Source organism: Phalacrocorax aristotelis, chromosome 4 (assembly GCF_949628215.1).
Source record: "Phalacrocorax aristotelis chromosome 4, bGulAri2.1, whole genome shotgun sequence".
NCBI lineage: Eukaryota > Metazoa > Chordata > Aves > Suliformes > Phalacrocoracidae > Phalacrocorax > Phalacrocorax aristotelis.
Window position 1 is genome coordinate 62,424,080 of NC_134279.1, and position 21,980 is coordinate 62,446,059.

The following is a 21,980-nucleotide window of genomic DNA, read 5'->3' on the forward strand; positions in this document are numbered from 1 at the left end:
ATTGTTACTATAATTGAAACCTTAAGCGTCTAATCAAGGTGCTATTAGTGCAGATTAAATTATTACAGAAAAAAATGAAAAATAAGAAGTTAAGAATACTAGTATTACAGAAAAAGTCTCAATAATGATTCAGTTAAAATTGTTGTGCATGCACATCTAGTTTCTACTTCTTCTTTTGTCATTGTTTCACTGCCTTCTGGAATCTTAAAGTTGATGGATCCTGTCTGCTGGGGTGGGGTATGTCAAGTCATCAGTATCCTGCACACTCCCCAAAGGGAGTTCAGTACTGATAGTTTCTTCCTTCTCATTCTAAAAAATTTGTGGTAGTTTTTCCATTCTTGTTAAGATACTTCTGCATTTTTCCCTTTCTTTCTTGGTTCACCACCTATGGAGCATTTTATATATGTTAAATTATTTTTCTCAGTGGTAACTGTAAAATCACTTTTGTCCGGCTGCAGGTCTGCATTTCTTTAGCTAACCATGGACAAGTTGCTTATAGCCACAGGTCCCCCAGTTCCAGGCCTGTGACCTGTCCCTTATGGCTGTGATCCTCTATGCCACATCCTATGTCTTCGCTTCTCAGGACCTCCGCTGTCATACCAGGTCTGTGCTGCAACATTGTATTAGCTACAAATATCTCACTCTGCAAAGAATAACATCTTATTACTACTGTCTATATTAAAACAGCAGTGGAACTGTACAAAATCAAACAGATCAGGCATAGCCTAGAATGATTATAATTAGAAAATTTGGTATAATTAGAAAAATTACAGTTATAGTCAAATTAGTAAAAATACTGCTGGCAGTTCAAGACAACTTCAGGCAAAACAAATTTCGCATCCCTTCACCCTGAGGTCTTGCAAACTCATTGTAACGCCTGTGGCCTTTTACAGATAATGGCAATAACATACATTGTTTTGCAGGGTTACCTTCCTTGTTTCAAGTTTTACAAGATTCTTAGTATCATGGAATCATAGAAACATTAAGGTTGTAAAAGACCTATAGGAACATCAAAATCAGCCATCAACCCAACACCACCATATCTCCTAAACCATGTCCTCAAATGCCATGTCCAGACATTTTTAGAACACCTCCAGGGATGGTGACTCTACCACGTCTCTGGTCAGCCTGTTCCAATGCCTGACCAATCTCCCAGTAAAGAAATTTTTCCTAATATTAAATCAAAACCTCCCCTGGTGCAGCTTGAGGCCATTTCCTCTCATTCTGTCACTAGTAACTTCAGAGAAGAGACGAGCACCTACCTCACTACAAACTCCTTTCAGGTAGTTGTAGAGAGCAATAAGGTCTCCCCTCAGCCTCCTCTTCTCCAGGCTAAACAACCCCAGTTCCCTCAACCTCTCCTCATAAGACCTGCTCTCTAGACCCTTCACCAGCTTTGTTGCGCTTCTCTGCATGCTACAGCAATGCAATGTCCTTCTTGTACTGAGGGGCCCAAAACTGAATACGTTATTTGAGGTGCAGCCTCACCAGTGCTGAGTACAGGGGCTCGATCACTTCCCTACTCCTGCTGGCCACGCTATTCCTGATACAAGCCAGGATGCTGCTGGCTGCCTTGCCCACCTGGCCACACTGCTGCCTCATGTTCAGGTGGCTGTAAACCAACACCCCTAGGTCCTTCTCTGTTGTGCAGTTTTCCACCCACTCGTCTCCAAGCCTGTAGCGTTGCATGGGGTTTGTTGTGACCCAAGTGCAGGATCCGGCACTTGGCCTCGTTAAACCTCATACAGTTGGCCTTGGCTCATCGATCCAGCCTGACCAGGTTCCTCTGTTGATCCTTCCTACTCTCAAGCAGATCAACACTCCTGCCGAGTTTGGCGTCATCTGCAAACTTACTGACGGTGCACTTGATCCCCTCATCCAGATCATTGATAAAAATATTAAACAAGACTGGGCACAACACTGAACCCTGCAGAATACCAACTGTGACTGGCCACCACCTAGGTTTAGCTCTGTTCACCACAAGTCTGTGGGCTTGGCCATCCAGCCAGTTTTTTACCCAGCAAAGATTACACCCATCTGTGCCATGAGCCACCAGCTTCTCTAGGAGGATGCTGTGGGAGACAGTGTCAAAGGCTTTGATAAGGTCCAGGTAGACAACACCCACAGCCTTTCCCTCATCCACCAGGCAGGTCACCCTGTCATAGAAAGAGATCAGATTGGTCAGGCAGGACCTCCCCTTTCATGAAGCCATGCTGGCTGGGCCTGATCCCCTGCTTGTCCTGCATATGCCTGGTGAGCTCACTCAAGATGAACTTCTCCATAATCTTCCCTGGTACTGCAGTCATGCTGACTGGTCTGTCATTCCCTGGATCCTCCTTCTGGCCCTTACTGTAGATGGGTGTCACATCGGCAAGCCTCGAGTGATCTGGGACCTCACCTGTTAACCAGGACTGCTGGTAAATTATGGAGAGTGGACTGGCAAGCTCCTCCGCCAGCTCCCTCACTACTATCATGTGGATCCCATCCAGCCCCATAGACTTGTGGGTGTCCAAGTAGCTCAGCAGGTCAGTAACTTGTTCCTCCGGGATTATCGGGGGTTTATTCTGGTCCCCATCTCTGCCTTCCATCTCAGGGGGCTGAATACCCTGGGGATAACTGTTCTAAGTATGAAAGACTGAGGCAAAGTAGGCATCAAGTACCTTAGCCTTCTCCTCATCCTCAGTGGCAATGTTCCCCCCCACATCCAACAGAGAGGATGGAGATTTTCCTTGGCTATCTTTTTATTGTTAATGTATTTGTTCTTGTTTATGTTTTCATAAAGATGATTGTAGCTACAATAAGGTGCTGTTTTACAATGAGAAACAGTCTGTTTCTTGACTAAAACTCCCTTTTCTCTGTTTCAGAGCAGGTCATAATGTAAAACTTGTGTATCCATCAGAGTGATTGTTGAAAAAAGATGCAGTTGAACTTTAAATGATTTCTTCAGGCTTGGTTTGTTGTATAGATTGCACTTAAATAAGGGATGCACTATGTTTGAAACGGGTTGGTTCAGTGACTTGAGTTTTGAGCAAGTATAATTTCAGTGTATCAGATAAAAGAATTTGTTGTCCTTTTTACTATGTACATGTCTGTGCTTTGCAGATCAGGACACTGGAGTACTAACCTTTTCTGCTAAGTTCTTTAAAATGGTTCAAAAGAATTGCAAAGTTGGGAATTATGTTTAAAGTTTTTTGTATTGTGTTAATAATACATGTTAATACTCTGCTTCCTTATGCATAAATTGCAGAAAGCATAAAATTTGCAGAGAGCTAGTGATATTTTATGATAGTTTTACAGTCATAAACAACATATTTCTTCACTATCTAATATAGCTATACTTTCAAAGAAAAATAGAAACTTTGTGCACACAGCAGATATGAGGTTATTACAAACAAGCATCTAAATATACTACTGCATATCAATTTTCCTGGTTACCAAAGCTTTTACACACCTAACTGTGCAAATCCAAGAGACCACAGTATATGAACTTCTATAATTCCAAAGTAACTTCCACTAAGAAGGGGAAGACCTGATTTGACATAGTCCTCCAATTCAAAATTGCACTAAAATCTACCATTTCTTTTCTTCTCCTTCAGGCATATTTAAGAGGTTATTAAAACCAAGATGTTGTTTTTAAGAAAGACCATACTCATTTGGATTCATTTTACTACCAAATAAGCCGTTCTATTTCCAGCAGTATATTAATCTTAAGTAATACTAGTCTAAATTTACTTGGGGAAAAGAAATAGTATTTTGCCCTTTTCTGTTGCTGGTGTTTCAGTAGAGTACTGAAAAAGGGTAAATACAGCAAAGTATAATAGAAAAATTGAATAGCAGTTGACAATCTCATACTATACCAAGTACATAGAAGGGAGTATTCAGCAGTAACCCATAATGCCAACCGCAAACTAAAAGTCATTAAAAAAACATTTATGAGATATTCTACTTTCAAGATGTTTTGAAACAGACAAGTACTGCATCTGTTGCCATTCCTGGGCTCATTAAGCTGATAGAGGTTTCTAACTGTCATAAGTTTAGATACACTACCTTCATTATAGATCGAATATAACATTTTATAACACTATACATAAGAGTAGTACTGCAGTATATTGAAATCTGGGGAGCGGTGTGGCACAAGAGGGTAGAATCTTTGGTCAATACTGATCTTAAAAAAAAGTTCCCTAATGGAAATTTACCCTTAAACTCACAGACATCTATGAACACATTTGTGTTTTTTCAGATCTCATATTTTGTTCTAATCTGCTCTAAAACCCAGAAACACTTTTGAAATGTATGAGTGCTATTTTTTATAAAATTCAAGGTTTCATATGTTTAAGTTTTGATTTTGAAACATCTCCTTAAAGAAGTGAAATGAACGTTTTCAGCTTTAAAGTATTGTAAATTCTTAATTCATCCTGCCACTCCATCAGGACTCAGTTTAGTCATAGGCGAAGAGACAGTGAACTCTTGAATTTGCTTGAGGAAAATTTATCTCAACAAAAGATATTTAGTTTGTAAGGTGTTTTATAATAGAGAAAAAGGTGTTAGTATGTGGTCTGTTAAAAAGGGGACAAAGTATATAGTTGCAATTTTATATGTTTAATCAGTTTCAGGTAGAATTCTACAAATTTGCATAGGTATTACCTGGAATTTTTTTTATGCCAAGCAATTCTGATGGGACTCAATTATTAATTTTGCAAATTAAAGGTACTGGGTTTTGCTTCTTGACTACAATAAATATTGTGCCCTTGTATGTCAGCAGTATGACAGAACTGTACAATTTGTAAACTAATAATTAAAAACTCACTGAGGGGAAAGTTCACAGACCTTCATGCCATCCTTTCCTGCATTCACCATCTCTTCTGCAAAGTTAGACTGCAACAGTTTAAAAAAGTGAACTCTTTTTTCCTGAATAATAATGCTTAATTTTATATACTTTAAATTGATTACATTTTCAAAGCCAATGTTTCCTATTGCTTCTGTGATGTACTTACCATTAGCATAGTTTCACAGATGGCCATTAAACCAATCTTTAACAATGAAATCTAACAATTTAAGTGACTAATAGACCTATGTCCAGAAAAGTAAGAAGCTATCTAAGAGAGACATAGTCAGAATTTAGATTTCTGTTCTCAAAATGGTAACCTTGAAATACATGATTCAGCTATGCGGATTTGCTTATACTCCACTACATCTTACGTTCAGAGCTCCCTTGACAAATCCAGTTATGGTATTCCATGCAACCTGACTATCATTTCGGTTTGAAGAGCAGTGAGTTGGCTCAGGTTAAGCTGATCAGAACACTCAGACTCGAGACACGTGTTTCTGTACTGGAGCTTCCTCTAGGACTTAATCTCCCAGGTCTTCTAAAATCACATCTGACTTCTGCCAGCTATTTAACACTTCTTCAAAAATGAAAACACAATATTTGCTTCCTTCTAAAACAGAAGCCAGGAGAGGGGTTCCCTTCTTTTTTTAATGCTAACAATAGTATTTTCCTTTCACTCAGTTTCAGCTCCTTCCTGTTTCTAAGGGAATTCAAATCCACAGTTTCCTTCTCCCTGGAGATTATTCCAAACTCAGTGTTACAGACAGTTCTGAAATGGAGAGATATTCTCTATCTCTGTTAAAATTGTGCTGTGGGGAATAAAAATAAATTGAGAATTGTTGGAAAAGAAGAGAGCACACAGGCAATGGCCAGATAAGGCGATTTTTGTGACACCGTATCTAGGTAATAGCCCCGGACCTTTTTATTAAAAAATGTTTAATACAAGTACAGGAACATTATTTGAAGAACTGTAACTGGAAAACTCCCTCTAGGTTCAGTGTCTCGGCCAGCACACTGCTTTCTTTTCCTCTCCTTGGTTAGTAAATCTTGATTGTTTTCTTTGCAATCATGTAGCTTCAAGAGTGAGGAAAAAATTCTGATGGACTAGTTGAGATAAGTGTGGTAATTAAGGCAAAGAACTAGCTAGACTGGTAAGAAAAGTGTATTTGAAATACTACGGGCTGAGGATGACGTTAGACTTGTCTTTCTGTCTTCTTGCCTGTGTGTTCTAATGACTGGCAAATCATCTGGTGGAGATTGAAACAACAGCTTTACACAGGAATTTTAAAAGAAAAAAGCTAACACTGTCTACATCTATAAGAAGTATTAGCCAGTGGGCATTGCTGGAACAACTTCCCGCTCCTTCCAAGGCTGTTGGGAGGTTTTAGAACTGATTCTGTCTCAAAAGCAAATCTGCCTCTAACTGACCTTCTAGATTGCTCAAAACTACTAGAGATGTTGGTAAGTTATTTCCTGTATAGGTTGCTTAAGGATCTTGTCTGAAGCGCTCATTCTACTTGCAATCTCACCCAAAGCTGATATCCCTTCATCTGACTGACTTTCAGTGACACGTAGAATTTGTCTACATAAACAAAAGCAGACAGAACTGAGCTTAAGGATTCAGTTTGTCCTTGAAAGCTGTACCACCACATGTGTATCATGCTTTGTTCATGATAATATATCAAGGCTTTTCTACTGTACTACACTGATGAGTTTGTACTTTTCACAGTGTTTTTGTATGTGATATGGACATTGTATGTCCAGAAGCCCTGTGTTCCCCACCGCTGCGTATTTCTTAAATCACACAGGCACTTTCCCCTTTCTCCCTTACCCCCTTAAATGACATTGCCAGAATTGCAAAGGCAAGCACAGGGCTATTTAGAACTGCCAAATAATTCTTGGTCCCCAATGCTTTTCTTAAATCATTAAACTGTAATAAGTTTCTGGCTTAATTATTTCACAATCAAAAGTGAAATGAAAGAGTTAGTAAAACCTATTCAGAATAAGATCTTAATTTCTAATATAAAACATCCTGAAGGAAGACATTGCATACAGGTCTTACCAATTAGTTTATTACTATAAAAAGATTCCTACAATTACCAGAACACTATATACTCTGCCTCCAAGCTCTGCATAAAACAGTGCTGCTATGAGGAAACATGATGCCCTTTAACATACTGAGAAGACTATAAATTTAGAATTGAAACTCCCAAACTTTGAGTAAAGAAAAATAATGGTAAATATGGGAGAACACAGGCAGCATGTGAAAGGCTTAAGCTTAAACCATGCTGAAAAAAGATTGTGTTTATCTACCCGATTTTCTTGCAGTCTTAGCCTCATTTCAGTATCACACAAGTAATTTCACACAGTCTAAATAAAATATTTTTAGGAGCCATCAATCCATTTTAACTTTCAAGTTAGGTCCTTTCTCTGCAAATATACGTATCATATGTGATTATCTATAATACATCCTAATAAACAGGATCTTTGCCTATTACTAGCAAAAGGCCAGATACTTTGTATTAAACAGACAGTGTGGGGTCTCAGGACTGCTTTGGGATGGCCTTGGCCTGAACTGGTTTTAATTTGGTTAAACAGTTGACTGGTGGCCAAGTGACCACTGCTTCATCGGTTTTAGATGGAACATTGTGAATATCACCTATGGTAAAGATATGACATGCTAATGTAGTCACTGAACAACAAACAAAATTTCTTTAAATTGTTGTGGTTCGGGAGGCTATTATGTAATTTCCAAACTGTATCTGGTAACAAATGCAAAGGAGACAGACTATGATCTGAGAAGATATAAAAATAGTCACAAATGGATCCCAGTCCTGGAGAGGTAGAAAGCCCCACCATGAACAGCATGCTTCTCCACAGACCTGGCTGATGGCTTTTGTAGACAGCTTCCTCCCCAGTTCATGGGAAGACTAACACCACTCACCTTTGGACCCAAAACCACACTAGTAAGACAGCAAAACACCAAGAAAAAGAGGTAGGTACTAGAAAATTTAAAGGTGCTACTAATGCAGCTTTAATTTGTATTCATTTGAGTGTCAGGAGGTAGTATTACCTTAGCTGGACTGGAGATAATTGTGAGGTATTCTGTTTAGACTCTTAAGGTTTTAATTAAGCTGATAATTTTAATTTCCATGTATATATGTTGTGTTCTCTTTTGCCCACAATAATATTTTGTGAATGTGCACGCATGTTTATAGATATGTATGTGTAAACACCTACATAATATTTATCTATCATCTCATCTATCTTAATGCATTTACTGAAATACATTGGTTTACCTTTAAATATCATCTTAAGAACTCAAGTTCTTCCCTATTGTTCTGCCTCTACCACACCCCTCATCCATCATAAGTTTTAATGTGTTTCATCCATTTTCACAAATCTTTCTGTTGCAGGTGTTCATAAATCTGTTTGCTCCCAGGATATATTCTTACCCCCTAAGCTTATTAATTTGTAGTCCCTACTTCCTAAATTTATAGGCTAACAGATTTTTCTTCCCTCCCACAAATCTATTTGCTTCAGCAATCCATATGTTTTTTTTTCTCCTGTGCTGAGGTAGAAATTCCCCATTTCAGAGAAATAATCTGCTAAATGTCTCTCAGTGAGCTACAAACAAGGAAAGCAGACCAGTTTACTTCCACACTTGTGAATAGCAAGAACAGGGGAAAATAATGAAGCAGTTCTTGTATTATTTGAGATTTAAGCTGCTGGATTAACTGGGTTTGGAACATAGTAGAAAAATCTCCAAAAGTATGTCAAAACTATCCAGCCCTGTCAATAGAAACAGAGCACAATTCCTCTTACTTATGCAAAAGCTGCCCACAGTTCTTCAGAAAGGATATACGTCAGGGAAGGAGCGGGGTGGGGGTGGGGGTGGGTGGTGTTCTTAATCTGTGTTCTTTGGAAAGGTGGCTAAAGCAACATCTCAGAGAAGTTTCAAGATTTCTGAAGTGAGGTTTTTCTAATAACATTTTCCATTTTAAGTGTGGGAGTTTTGCAATGTTTTTCAAATAATTGGAGGAAAATAAGAATGTGAGTTGCCCAACCAGTGGGAAAAAAAACCAAACCACCAAACAAAACAAACCAGAACAGTGAAGGTAGCTTGAGACGGTGCAAGGAGTTATGAATTTAGATTCACGTAATACCATATGCTCATTATTATTCTTGTAAATATAGGTTTGGGTCATAAGGGATCAGGAACTATATATTGCAATATAAGGAATGTTTGTGACATTATTGGACACTTGAAAGGATATTTGAATAAAGGGAGAAGCATAAGAAAATATAAAGCTGAAACTGAATAATAAGCCTTCTCCCCCCGCCAAGGGTGGGGTGGGTGATGTCATCAGAACATCCTTTAATCACATTCACTTCACACTGCCACAGAAAGAGAACTTTTTGCAGGCATTTTTAGTATAAAAAGCAACAATACTATAGGAAGGAGAAAGGAGGCGAAGAGGCAGGGATTTGTATTGCAGTATTCCATCCTCATGTGCTGTGAAGCAAGTTATTTCAGTATCTTCGTTGTTTCAGAATGTAGGCCTATTAGATGCTAAAAATGGTAAGATTACCCTTTAAAAAATCAGTCATTATACTGTATCAAGTCTTGGAAGGGAGTCTAGGAAGAAAGTAGTGTACATTTCAATTTAAATGAGGTCCAGTATTGTGATACTTATAAGAAAACCCACAGACAAATCTAGTTTTAATGAGCCCTTATCCTGTATAAGGAGGGGAAAGCAGACAGATACATTTTTGAAATGAACTATTAAATGGTGCATCTAACCAATGAGAGGAAGCACAGAAAAGACAGATTCATTGTCTAAAATGAGCTCTGCACTAGGTGAAATCATAAGGTGTAGGAAAAAATGGTTCATCTTGCTAACCTTTTTATTGGTTTTTTCTTCCAAAACTTCAAAATTCACTATAGATGCATAGCACTGCTAAATAATAGTAAAGATTATACAGTTGTCCTTTTTACCCTTTATTATGTATTTGTTTTACAAAGAAAGACAGAAGATCTAATAAAGCCTTTGCCCTTAAAGGAGCTCAGATCTGTACTGCATGATGATAAGTAGCAGGCAAAAGGAAAGTGGGAGGAAGCAAAGGAAGACAAGGTAAGGGTAAAGGAATTCTGACTGGAATGTAATTGTACAGACAATATAAATTTCATTCAATGAAAGGAATTTAAGATTTCAAAATTTATCTAAAATCTGATTTATAGCAAGATTCCAGGTGACCATCACCTTCCTTCTCCAGCTAAAACATCTTTGAATCTTTTTACATGTTTCAGTGAATATATGGATGATTATTTCAAAGTGAGATAATTTAACTCTTTAATTTCAAAACCACAAATATTAGATGCATTTTACCATCACTAGGTTTGTTTTGTTCCAGATCTTAAGTAAGAACAAAATTGAGACAGTTTTGTGAAGCACTTTGATTTCACCAGAGCTTCATTTTCCACAAGAAAATGGGTCTGAGAGAATTTTCCTGTCCAATTCTGTGAACAAGTATTTTCTAGAAGCATTATTTTGAAAGGTTAGAAGAAGTAATTTGACATTTCACCTTACCAGAGGAACCATAACTAGTCTGCTTTAAAAACTCACCTTCTAATAGATCACTTAAAGAAAACATGGTAATCAGTTAAGTTTTTTTCACAGGAGGGTACCAAATTACTAACAGTCAGCAGTGAAAAGAGTATAAAGGATCTGCAAAGATAAAATGAAACACCAATAACAAGGTCAGATATAACCCAGAGTTAAATTAAAGAGGAAAACAACTCCCTAGGTTTGTATTAAAACCAGAAAGAGCTGTCTCTCTGCATAGCTAGTAGCAATAATATACAGTTATAGGTTAAGTGTGAAGTGTTCTAACCACAGACATATCAGTTCCTGACCTTGAAATCAAGTAGCTGAATAATGCAAACAAAGAAAAGTGAGGTTAGATGAAAAAGATGAAGAAAGGTAGCTAAAGCAGAATATTTTAGCATAGCTAGCAAGCCTTTTTTTAGTGTGTAGCAGTCATAACTTGCCCAGCCTGGAATTTTCTGTCTATCCTGTAGCCAAACTCCTTATCTGAAGTATTGTTTAATTAATTTTGAATTTCAGAAAAAGTATTTCTTTCCACACACAGCAGTGAATTTTGGAATTTGCTCCCACCAGAGGCTGTGGAGACCAACGTTATCAGCAGGTCCAGAAAGACTAAGCAAATTAGTGGACAAGTCCACTGACTGACGGAGAAAAGGTTAGGTATAGGAAATAAGTCGCTAAGAGCTCTGATACTACACCTGGAGGACCACATGGAGAATGAGCTTCAGAAAATGGCTGGTTTAATTGCTCTTCCTAAATAGCACCTCTTGCCATAGTCTGAAATAGATCTAGTATCCTACTGTCTGCAAGATGGAGAGATCCTGACATAGACCATTGACCTGACTCAATTAGGGCAGCTCATGTTCAATATTCCTAATCATTGGTTAAACTAGGAAAGTATATGCAAGAAAGTGTCATCGCTTATTCACAGCAGTACCTCATAAAGGTTGCACACTACTTGGCATTTAAATTCAAAACACAATTAAAGAAAGTATGTTCAGAATAAAAATAAAAACATTTTTCACAATAATAATTTAAACAGTATTGAAAATCAGGTGTAGACCACAAACATTTAAAGAAAGATGGAAAATTAGTATATTTAATATGTTTTCAATAGCAGTTTTACTAAGATTGCCATTTGATACTATTCTTGTGCAAAGCTAAGGCAAATGTTTGGGTTTGAAAATGTTTTGGGTTTTCTCTGTGCCCAAACTGTGATTCCAGAACTCATATCTTACATGGGAGTTTAAGTACATATATGGCAGCAGAAATTCTCCTGCTGGTCCCGTTGCTCCCCTGGGAAAACGTTGCCTGGGTAAACATAATTCAACATTCTTTCTCAGCTGATGCATATCATACCAAATATGTGCATGTTTGCTAATACTCTTGTTGTGATGCAGCTACTGGATTTTTATTACTCATACTCGTTGTACCTCCTCTTTTGTGACATTTGCAGGAAAAAAAAAAACAGTATCTGAGGCACTTTGTGGTTAAAGCAAATGCTTTCCTCTGTACTTACAGCCCATGAACTGAGCAAGACTACCTGGTTCACTCCCATGAAAATACTGTGGCACAATTAATTTGTATACAATGTCAGTATTTGAATCCTGGTCGGAGGCAAGCTGAGGACAGCAGAATCTTCCCACTTGCTCCAATGGGAACGGGATCACATTTTTGATCTGTAGAAAACTTCAGTTAATTTTTAAGGTAAATTTAAGGAATTATATATTTTTTCATAAAAGTTCAAAAAGACATAGCCACAATATGAGGCAAGGATTGAAGTTTAGAGTTTACTTATAAATTCTTCACTTCTTATTTGTGCTATTTAAATGTAATGTTATTTAAAAAATTAATAGCCTTGCTTACTCAGCTTTTCAACTACCCTCACCTTAAACATCCATATTTTTAAACAGATGTCAGGGCGTAAATACAGGCACCTAGGAGCTAACAGCATCCTGTCTTATTCAACCTTTGCACTGTAGTAAATGACATGCTTTCATTGCACAGATATAGATATGCATTTCTGATTAAGCAAAATATGTCCATTAATAAGATAGCATAAAAGAGTCTATCACCCACAAAAGAGATATATTAATGACTATATATGCATACATAGTACATATTGATTTTGACATATATTCATAATATAGATATCTTTAGATTGTATGCATTAGTGATATAGAATGTCTTTATCAGAGGGTATGACTTCTGTTTTTCAGTCATTGAAATGTTATTTGTGTATGAAAATTCCTCCAGATGAAGTTCCTTGGAACACTTCCCAGTTAACACATTGCAGTGGCGTATTCCTTCCTTTTTGTTTTTCCATGGCTTCGCTTTTTAAAAATATTGGTGATGAATGAGGACAATGATGAATATTTTCTTTCCATATGTTTTTGAAGAAGGTTAAGTGTCTGCAATCTCATTTCTGTTACCATGCATCTGTTGATCTTAGGTGTTTTTTATACTTCTTACATACGTTGTTTGAGACCCTCAGAGCATTTATAATATTTACTCTTGAAACATTCTTGTGAGATAGAGAAGTGTTACTAATTTCATTTTAAAAATTAGAAGACACAAAAGTGAGTTGTGTAGAACATGAAAGTTAGCTAAGTGGTCTTGAAATTCTATATTTAAATGACTGAGTCATGAATACAGTTAAAGACTGGCAGAACAAAAATTAGTTTTAGAGTTTGAAAGCTGAGGCTAACACCCTGACTGCTGAAGAAGTACCTTTCTAAATAAAGGTGTTATATATACAGGAATAATACTTCAAAGGGTCACAACTTGTTTTGAATGCATCTCTCAAGCAGTGTCAGTAAGCAGTATCAGTGGACTTAAAATCTGCAAAAAGGAACAGGTGTTAAGTATATAAATCAATTCATTGTGCTGAATAAATTCACATGCTTTTTACATGCTTCACATGTATAAAGGTCAATCATGTACAGCATATTTTAGACAACCCAGCCTTCTAAATAATCATCTTCTTTTGCCAAACATAGATCCATTGTTACTTTAATATATACATTTGTAAAGTAAATTGGTCACTTAAAGTGTGATTCAGAATTCATTTCACGGGCTTACTTTGCTCCCACTGAGTTTTTGGTTTGGGGAAGAACAAGATTAAGATGTTTAGGAAAATAATAATGAAAAGGTTTCTAATTATGTCAGTTTTTAACAGGGGAAGAATATCCCTTTGGACAGTATTTAAGATTGTTTCATTTATCTTATGTTCCAAAGGACAGGACTCCTGTTAATAGTTCAGTAAGCAGAAAGCCATTCCTTACTTATACTTTTCTATATAATCCAATTGACATATACTTGTTAAAATATTAAGTGTGAAGCATTTAGGCCAGATTTAAATGCAGTAATAAGTAAAGGGATTTGCATAATATTGGGCACTGATGTCAGCTTTGAAATGCCAGCATCATTCTTCACAACTGAAAGAATGGTACATTTGTAAAGAATCATTTATTAAGACCAAACCCGTGTTTCAATAAAGCATTAGAATTTCCTGCATAGAATAGCCCTTGGGCAATATTCTGAAGTACTAGTGAATTGCTATTCTAATCCACAATGGAACATTTTAATAAGTGTGATAAATGACTCACAAAGGGCTTCAGGTTTCCATGTCAGTAGAATTAGAATCAGGCAAAGGCTGGGTCTGGGTGATAGATGTAGAGGATTTTTGTGGTAAACAGTTTGCAATGTCAGGACAATACCAGCTTATTGAACTTTCAGAGGCTAAATTCCTGTCCATTCGTCATCTTGTTGCCAGCAGACATAGAGGTGCGTAGAGTAATAGACTTACATTCTCTATCAGCTGATACATTTCTGTAACTCCTGGACCACTCCAAAAAGATCAGAAAAGGAAACATTTAACAAATAAGAGAAAAATAAATCAAAATATGAAACAAAACCAGAAATGCCTTAAATTAAAAGATAGAAATTAATGTTGAACTTTTTATTCCTGGAAATATTTTGTATCTTATAAGCACAAAGCAAACACAGTTCCTGGTACAGCTAATACTGCCACTAAGCCACTCTGCTTTTTACAATAGTTTCAAACTTCTATGAAATGAGTCTCTTTTGTTTGCTTGTTTTCAAGCAAAAAGAGGAATGATGTGGTCACAATATTAGTTTGTAAGCTATTTATAAAATACTTGTATATCTTTGGCTCCTTATTCTCAAAACATTCTATTGATTTTTACTAGTGAGTTGAAGGATACTTGGTAAGAGAAAGTGGAAGTTTAATTAACATTTAACTTCACTTTAATGGGCACTTGATGAAATGCAAACACTAATTTGAACCCATAAAATACTATGCATTTTTGTGTGCTAAAATGAACTTTTGATACGTAATTTGCATATCAGACAGACACAAATTTAGATGTATACATGTATTTTTATTTTTTCAGGTATAAGCCTATTTGTAGAATTAATAAAATATGGTCAGTGAGGTAGTTTATGTCACAAATATAAAAGTCATCATCATTAAGTGGGATCATTTTAATAAAAGCATAAGTGGCAAATACCACAATTGAGTTTCATTTGACATATACAAATATGTTTTTCAGCAAGGAGTAGAAGAGATGCATATCAAGCTCTTTTTTTTTTTTCTGTATGTTATCCTTTAATCATAATTCTTCTTTCACATCTTTGGGTATTTTCCTTCATGTTTTTCATTTTTAGTTTCTTTTCCTGCTCTTTTTTTTTCCTTTGCTTCACCTGGTGTTCATGCTTCGTCTTGCATTGCCTGATTTGAATCCAGCAGGAATTTATGGGTTCTCAACCTCTAAGGATTTTTTTTTCTCCTCCGCAAGAGAACTGAAAGATTTGCAAGTTTTCAAGGCTCTTGTCTGAGTTGAACTTAGAACAGGAAGGACAGGAAATTGACAAATGAGAACTATTTTAGTCAACAAGGTATAACCAATAGTATAACCAATGTCTAAGTTAATAAGCTGTGACTGAGGGTTTTATAATTTTTTTTAATATTTAAACTGTTTTTAACTTTGCCCCATCTAGCTAACTTTGACTCAGTCCTTCCTATCCTACAGTATCTGAGCCAATACGCATTCTGGAATGAGTAGTTCTGAGACAAATTCAAAGGATACCCTCCACCCCACAATAAAACAATAATTCCAAAACTTTTTCTCTTTTTTTGGTTCTCATTTTCCTTTCCATCCTCTATAAAATCAGAGGATAGAAATATTTACTCCTAAAACATATTCTAATGTATAAAAATAAAAATGTCACCTGTATTTTAAATCTTTCTAAATTGTCCCAAACCAAAACTCTGTGTGTGAACTAAGTATAAGTTTCAAAAATATTGGGAAAGAAGTCAGGAATCCATTTAAAATTGTATCCATCGTCCATAGTGTAATATTTTTATTATGTAATGTGAGTAAACATGATCAGTGTAAGAAGAAAATTAACGTATGTACAGCAATGTTGGTTTAAATAAAAGCAAAAGGCTTGCATCATGTGTATCCTGCAATACTCAAAACAAAATGATTAATTTATATACTGTTTTATCAATTAAGCCCACTCTTAGAATCTATATTACCTACTTTAGTACCTGGATTATTGGGAAAATAAATAAACACATATTAGTGTTTACACACAGGTAGACTACCAAAACAGGTAAGATTAGAGTGAGATTTTTTGCTTGTGATACTGGATTAAAAAAATTAGGACCTTGTCTTCTACCACTGAAGTCTTTGTTAGTTTTGTAAAACTTTCTAACGAACTTTGGACATCCATCCATCCATCCATCCATCCATCCATCCATCCATCCATCCATCCATCCATCCATTTTAATACTGTACAAACATGTAATAGATTTGCAGCTCCAGTCTCAACCTTGGAGACAACCAAACAGTGAGCAACTTACTGTAGAATCCTCCTTAGTTTTATAAATTTCTAAACATGAGGGGAAGAGAACATGGGGTTTATGCTGGTGTTGCTATGGCATAAAGTTTGTTTCTAGCAATATATCTGTGTTTTTTTCAGTCTAGTTTTATATGTCTGAAAACATTAGGATCTTCTGAGAGTTCTTTATGAAAACTCATAGGTAATATAAATCCCATCAGTTTCACATTTTGAAGATTTTCCATATTATTCAGACTAAACTGAAAATTCTGCAATACAGAAATTGGTCCTATACTTCTATTAAAATAATTTAATTATAACCCAGCCTTTTTTTCTTTTTTTTGTAGACTATTGAAAAGGAGGAACAAAGTAAATATGTGCAGAGTGAAGATATTAGTATTAAAGGACAAAAACACAGGTCCTCCATGCATTATAACCTCAAGATCAAGCACAGTACTAAATGAGAATTTCTGAACCTGGAAATATGTAATAGAAATATCAAAACATCTGAGCAATATTAGCAGTACATCAGAACAGCTCTTCCTACCTCTGTGGGCATTCGAAGATGATACACACCTGCTTTTGTTTCCTTCCTGTGTCAGCTATGTACCCTTTCATAACTAGTATGATGTAGCTTAAAGTCTTTGGAAGGAAAGGGTAAAAGTAAATCTGAAAGCACATATATAGGACAGCAAGGAAAGTACTTTTGTTGTAGTATCCTCATCTTAACTCACAGTCCCAATGGCAGATTCCAGTACCTAACATTGCCTGTGTTGGTGTAATTCCACTGTGATTGACACTGATTCCCTTGTAGAGGATACACTTAACTATGTACTTACAAAATGTGTGTTTTGTTAGTCCCAATGACAGCATGAGGACTTTTCTATGAGAACTGTTAGCTTCGATGTAATTCCTTGAAATTTGGTTCTTTACTTAGATGTACTTTCTGATGAGCAAAATGCTCCTTTTTTTTTTTTCTTTTTTTTTTTTTAATCCCCACTCACATGGCAGTTTCAGCTAAATATGTTTTACCTAGATCTGCTTATCTGCACCTCAAGCCCTGACATGCATTTATTACTTGACTGAATAGATCTGATCCTCAGCTTTTAAAGCTGTTTTTCTGATATTTAAATGTCTGCATACAAGCAATTTGTTTTAAGGTACAGACTTCTGCTCGCAGTCCTGTGCCCTTGGCAAACCAACAGATTGGTGATAAAACATTTAAATTCTCGGGGGGTTTTTTAATATTGCCTTAGATTTTCCACTATTTGCCTAAAAATATATTTTCTTGCATAAGAAATGATAAGAAATGACAAGTTTGGCAGGTGTTTGTTACAGACCCTCAAAACATCACTTTTCAAAATAACCATAATTTAGATTAATACAAAGATTAATATCACCAATTATATTAGTAAATTCAAAGCCTACAACTTTCAGAATCTTTCTTAACTTTTGGCCATGTCACTGAGAATTGCAACATTTCTGTCAAATATTTTATTTTAGACTTGTCAAAAAACTGACAGTTTTAAAATTTTTATTAAATTGAGTGTTTTTTAAGTACAATACTGGAATATTCTTCTTATGACAAAACAACGGTTCCTAATGTAGTGTAGACAGATGTTTATTCAAGGGAAAAGAATAAAATGGCATTACATTTTTGGTTTCCTATAACCACCGACAGGTTACTGGTTAGAAATAATTATTAATAACTTAACAGAATTAGGGAATGCACAAAAATATAGGCAGAAAGCAATGGATTTCACACCTGCATTGCATCCATGATTTATTCAGTGCAATTCTGCTTTGGAAAGGTATAATAAAAATAAAACTTACTTCTGCTGTTTAGGTGGTTTATTGGATTTATTTTTCTGTATGTAGAAAATGAGTTTCTTATTACTCCCCTGGCATGTGAGATGAATTGACAGTAATTTAAGTTACACTTTAGATGTATAATGTTCAGAATGGAGAGGAACAAAACATAAAACTTAAACCAGACAGCATTAACAATTCCTTGAGTGTTTAATGTTGCCTTAATTATGGTATTTGTTTCAGATGTTTCTGTTGTTCCTTGAGACAAGGAATTTATCAGCTGGAGTGTGTATTCCAAGAGATCTCTATACCCTCCTGAATTTTTTAGGGTACTGCCAAGCAACAAATTAAAAAAAAAAAAAAGAAAAAATCCAAAAGAGTTCTGACTGATCCAGCAATCCTCGTTGTTCGTGTACTGTGTGATCTTTTCTCTCTTGCAGTTTATCCAAAAGGTAAGATTTTCTGTCTCCACTTGGACATTTGGAGTTTAAGTCATTATAGAATCAGAGGTGTTGTGTTCATCAGCCTTTTATTTTCTTTTTTTCTATTATATTTTTTTACTTGTCCCACCAATTACTGCTGTTCCCACAAGGTGACAAAGCAATACAGTGAAAGATCTATGAAGGAAAAATTTTATAATCTCAGGTGTGGGATTTGAAGAAAATAATTCTGTAATCATAGAATCTTAGAATCACAGAATGGTTTGGGTTAGAAGGGACCTTTAAGGATCATCTAATTCCAACCCCTCTGCCATGGACAGGGATACTTTTTACCAGATCGGGTTGTTCCCCATCCAACTTGTACTTTGAACACTTCCAATGATGGGTCATCCTCAACTTCTCTGGGCAACCTGTTCCAGTGTCTCACCACCCTCATTGTAAAGAATTTCTTATATGCAATCTAAATCTACTCTCTTTTAGTTTGAAATGATCACCCCTTGTCCTATTACTATTATTAGCAGGCCCTACTAAAAAGTCCGTCCCTGTCTTTCTTATAAGCCCCCTTTAAGTACAGAAAGGCCACACTGAGGACTGGAAGAGTGGGCCAGCAAGAACCTTATGAGGTTTAACAAGGAGAAGTGTAAGGTCTTGCACCTGGGAAAACATAATCCAGGAGTGCAGCCCAGACTGGGATCCACCTGCCTGGAGACCAGCTCTGTAGAAAGGGACCTGGGGGTCCTGGTGGACAGGGAGCTCAACATGAGCGAAGAGTGTGCTGCTGTGGCCAAGGCGGCCAACAGGGTGCTGGGTTGCATCAAAAAGGGCATCACCAGCAGAGATAAAGAAGTCATCATCCCGCTCTACTCAGCGCTTGTCAGGCCACACCTGGAGGACTGTGTACAGTTCTGGTCCCCGCTCTACAAAAAGGATGTGGACAGGCTGGAAGGGGTCCAGAGAAGAGCCACCGAGATGATCAAAGGACTGGTAAGCCTGTCATATGAGGATAGGCTGGGAGAGCTGGGTTTGTTCAGCCCTGAGAAAAATAGGCTCAGAGGGGATCTCATCAGAATGTACCAGTACTTAAGGGGTGGCTACAAAGAAGATGGAGACTCCCTTTTTACAAGGAGTCCCATGGAGAGGACAAGGGGGAATGGACACAGGTTGCTCTCAGGGAGATTCCGATTGGACACCAGAGGGAAATTTTTCACAGTGAGAACAGTCAACCCTTGGAATAATCTCCCCAGGGAAGTGGTTGACTTGGCTACATTGGACACTTTTAAGATTTCGCTGGACAGGCTGCTGGGCCACCTTGTCTAGCCTGTGCTCTTCCTAGAAAGGTTGGACTAGGTGATCCCTGAGGTCCCTTCCAACCTGTGATTTTGTGATAAAATATGAAATGACCATATGAGCTTATAGCTAATACAGTTTCTTGCATTATTTACCTTCATAGTTCTTTGATACAAAATTGTTTTACTATTTTTCTTGGTAAAATAGCTGGAAGGAAGTTTTGTGAAATCTAAGTTGGTTTGATCTAGTATTGAACTAAAATATTCAGATTCAATAAGCAAATTTATATGTTCAAAATATATACATTTAGGTTTTGGGAGCGATCTTTCTGTGTAATCTTCAAGCTATTTTAAAATTACACTGTTAATAAGCAATAAGGTTAAAAGTACTATCTCCAAGTAAAACAGAATAAAATTAAAGACATGCTGAGGAAAAGAATAAAAATACACTTCAAAAATTCTGTATCTTTTATATTCTTGACTGTGTTTGTGTGAACATAAAGTAGTTCCAATGATATTAAATTGGTTATTTTATAGTCATTCTCTGAAAATAATAATTACTATTTTGTGAATATAAATATAAAATTTTCTTGTATACATCTTTCCTCCCCACTGCAATGCACATTCTTCTTTAAAGAAACTCAGCTTGTCGGTAGATGGATCTGAAAATCTTTAGTATTATTTTCCAGCAGTCTCAACTCACAACATATTTATTCTTTCCTTGGCTTTCTCTTCAGTGACATGACTCCCTAGAGTATTGTCCTACTACCTCCTGCTACATACTCCCTCTTTCTCCCAAAAGACAAATTGTGAAGCTAAAGAAAAAAAAATTCAGGCTGGCTACAGAAGCATTAGATCTTCTGGGATTTCCCCCCTAAAGTAATGTGCTCCCTTCAGACACATGCAACATACCAAGTCTGGCTCCTACCTCCATCCTGCTCCCTCCATCACTCTCTGAAAAAATAATGCTGCAACTACAAGTTATAACATAGAAGGACAGCATCAGAGTAGTGAAAGAAATATATAGCATTCCAAGTAAAGCAGGAACCTGAATTGGTTCCTAAGGCATTATTTGGGCTTTTTAGGAATCAGTTTCATCTTGTCTGAGTACCAACTTCAGACAAATGTCATGAAATTAGGGAATGGGACTACCCCAACAGCAAACATTTTTAAGGGTCTTTTAGTTAGATTTTGTCCTTCCCCTCTGCAGAGAGCATTCAGCTCTTTAAGTAGTCCTGGTATTGAAATAAGAGTATTCAAACACTTTTTATGAATGCTAGTGACAGAATCTTGACCTTTGAGAGGATTTGAATGAAAGTATTATTTTTATCTTCAAGATCTGGCGGTTCATTTTCTTGCCTGTAATTATCAAGGGCACTGTGCCTTTGTAAGGCTTTGTACCTACAGACACAGAACTTTTGTATTTTATATAATATCTATGTCTGTCTATACAGAGACACATATACACCATTAGGGAGCAAGAGACATTTGAGATAAAAATGGCGGATCACTTGCAATCTCTGTCAGCTCTCATATGTCTTTTTTTTAATCAGTTTAATCTTTTTTATTTATATATCTATTTTTTCATTATCACAGGCATAGACACCTGAAAATAGACTTGATTTAATTAAAAAGGGATGGTTTACATCAATTAATAATAAGCTTCCCTACATTTACATGTACTGTGTCACTTGAAATTTTGAAAAGCAGGGATTCCATCTGGTGGCAATGTAAATTTGGAAGAAAGAATCAGGATTTCTCATTTTCAGCAACTACATTATCTGTCCACTCAAAAAAAAAAAATGTAATAGAAGAAAATAAAAAAGATATAACATGCATGCCACTGCCACAATGTTGAGGCCTTTAAATAGCTTTGACTCTCTGAAGGGAAAGCAAGTGCACTAGGTTCCTAAAGGATTATACTATATAGACGGTCATGCTTTGTAATTTTATTAAAAACAGGATTGTGTTACCTGTTTATATTTCAAATTCAACTCTAAAATAAAAATTCAATATCCATCTATTTGGACAAAAAGTTCAAAGGGACAGTGTTTATTAAAAAAAAGTCAATTGCCCTTTAATCCACAGGAAAGAAATTCTACAGTAGAGCATACAGCAACTGTTAATTCAGCATATTCTT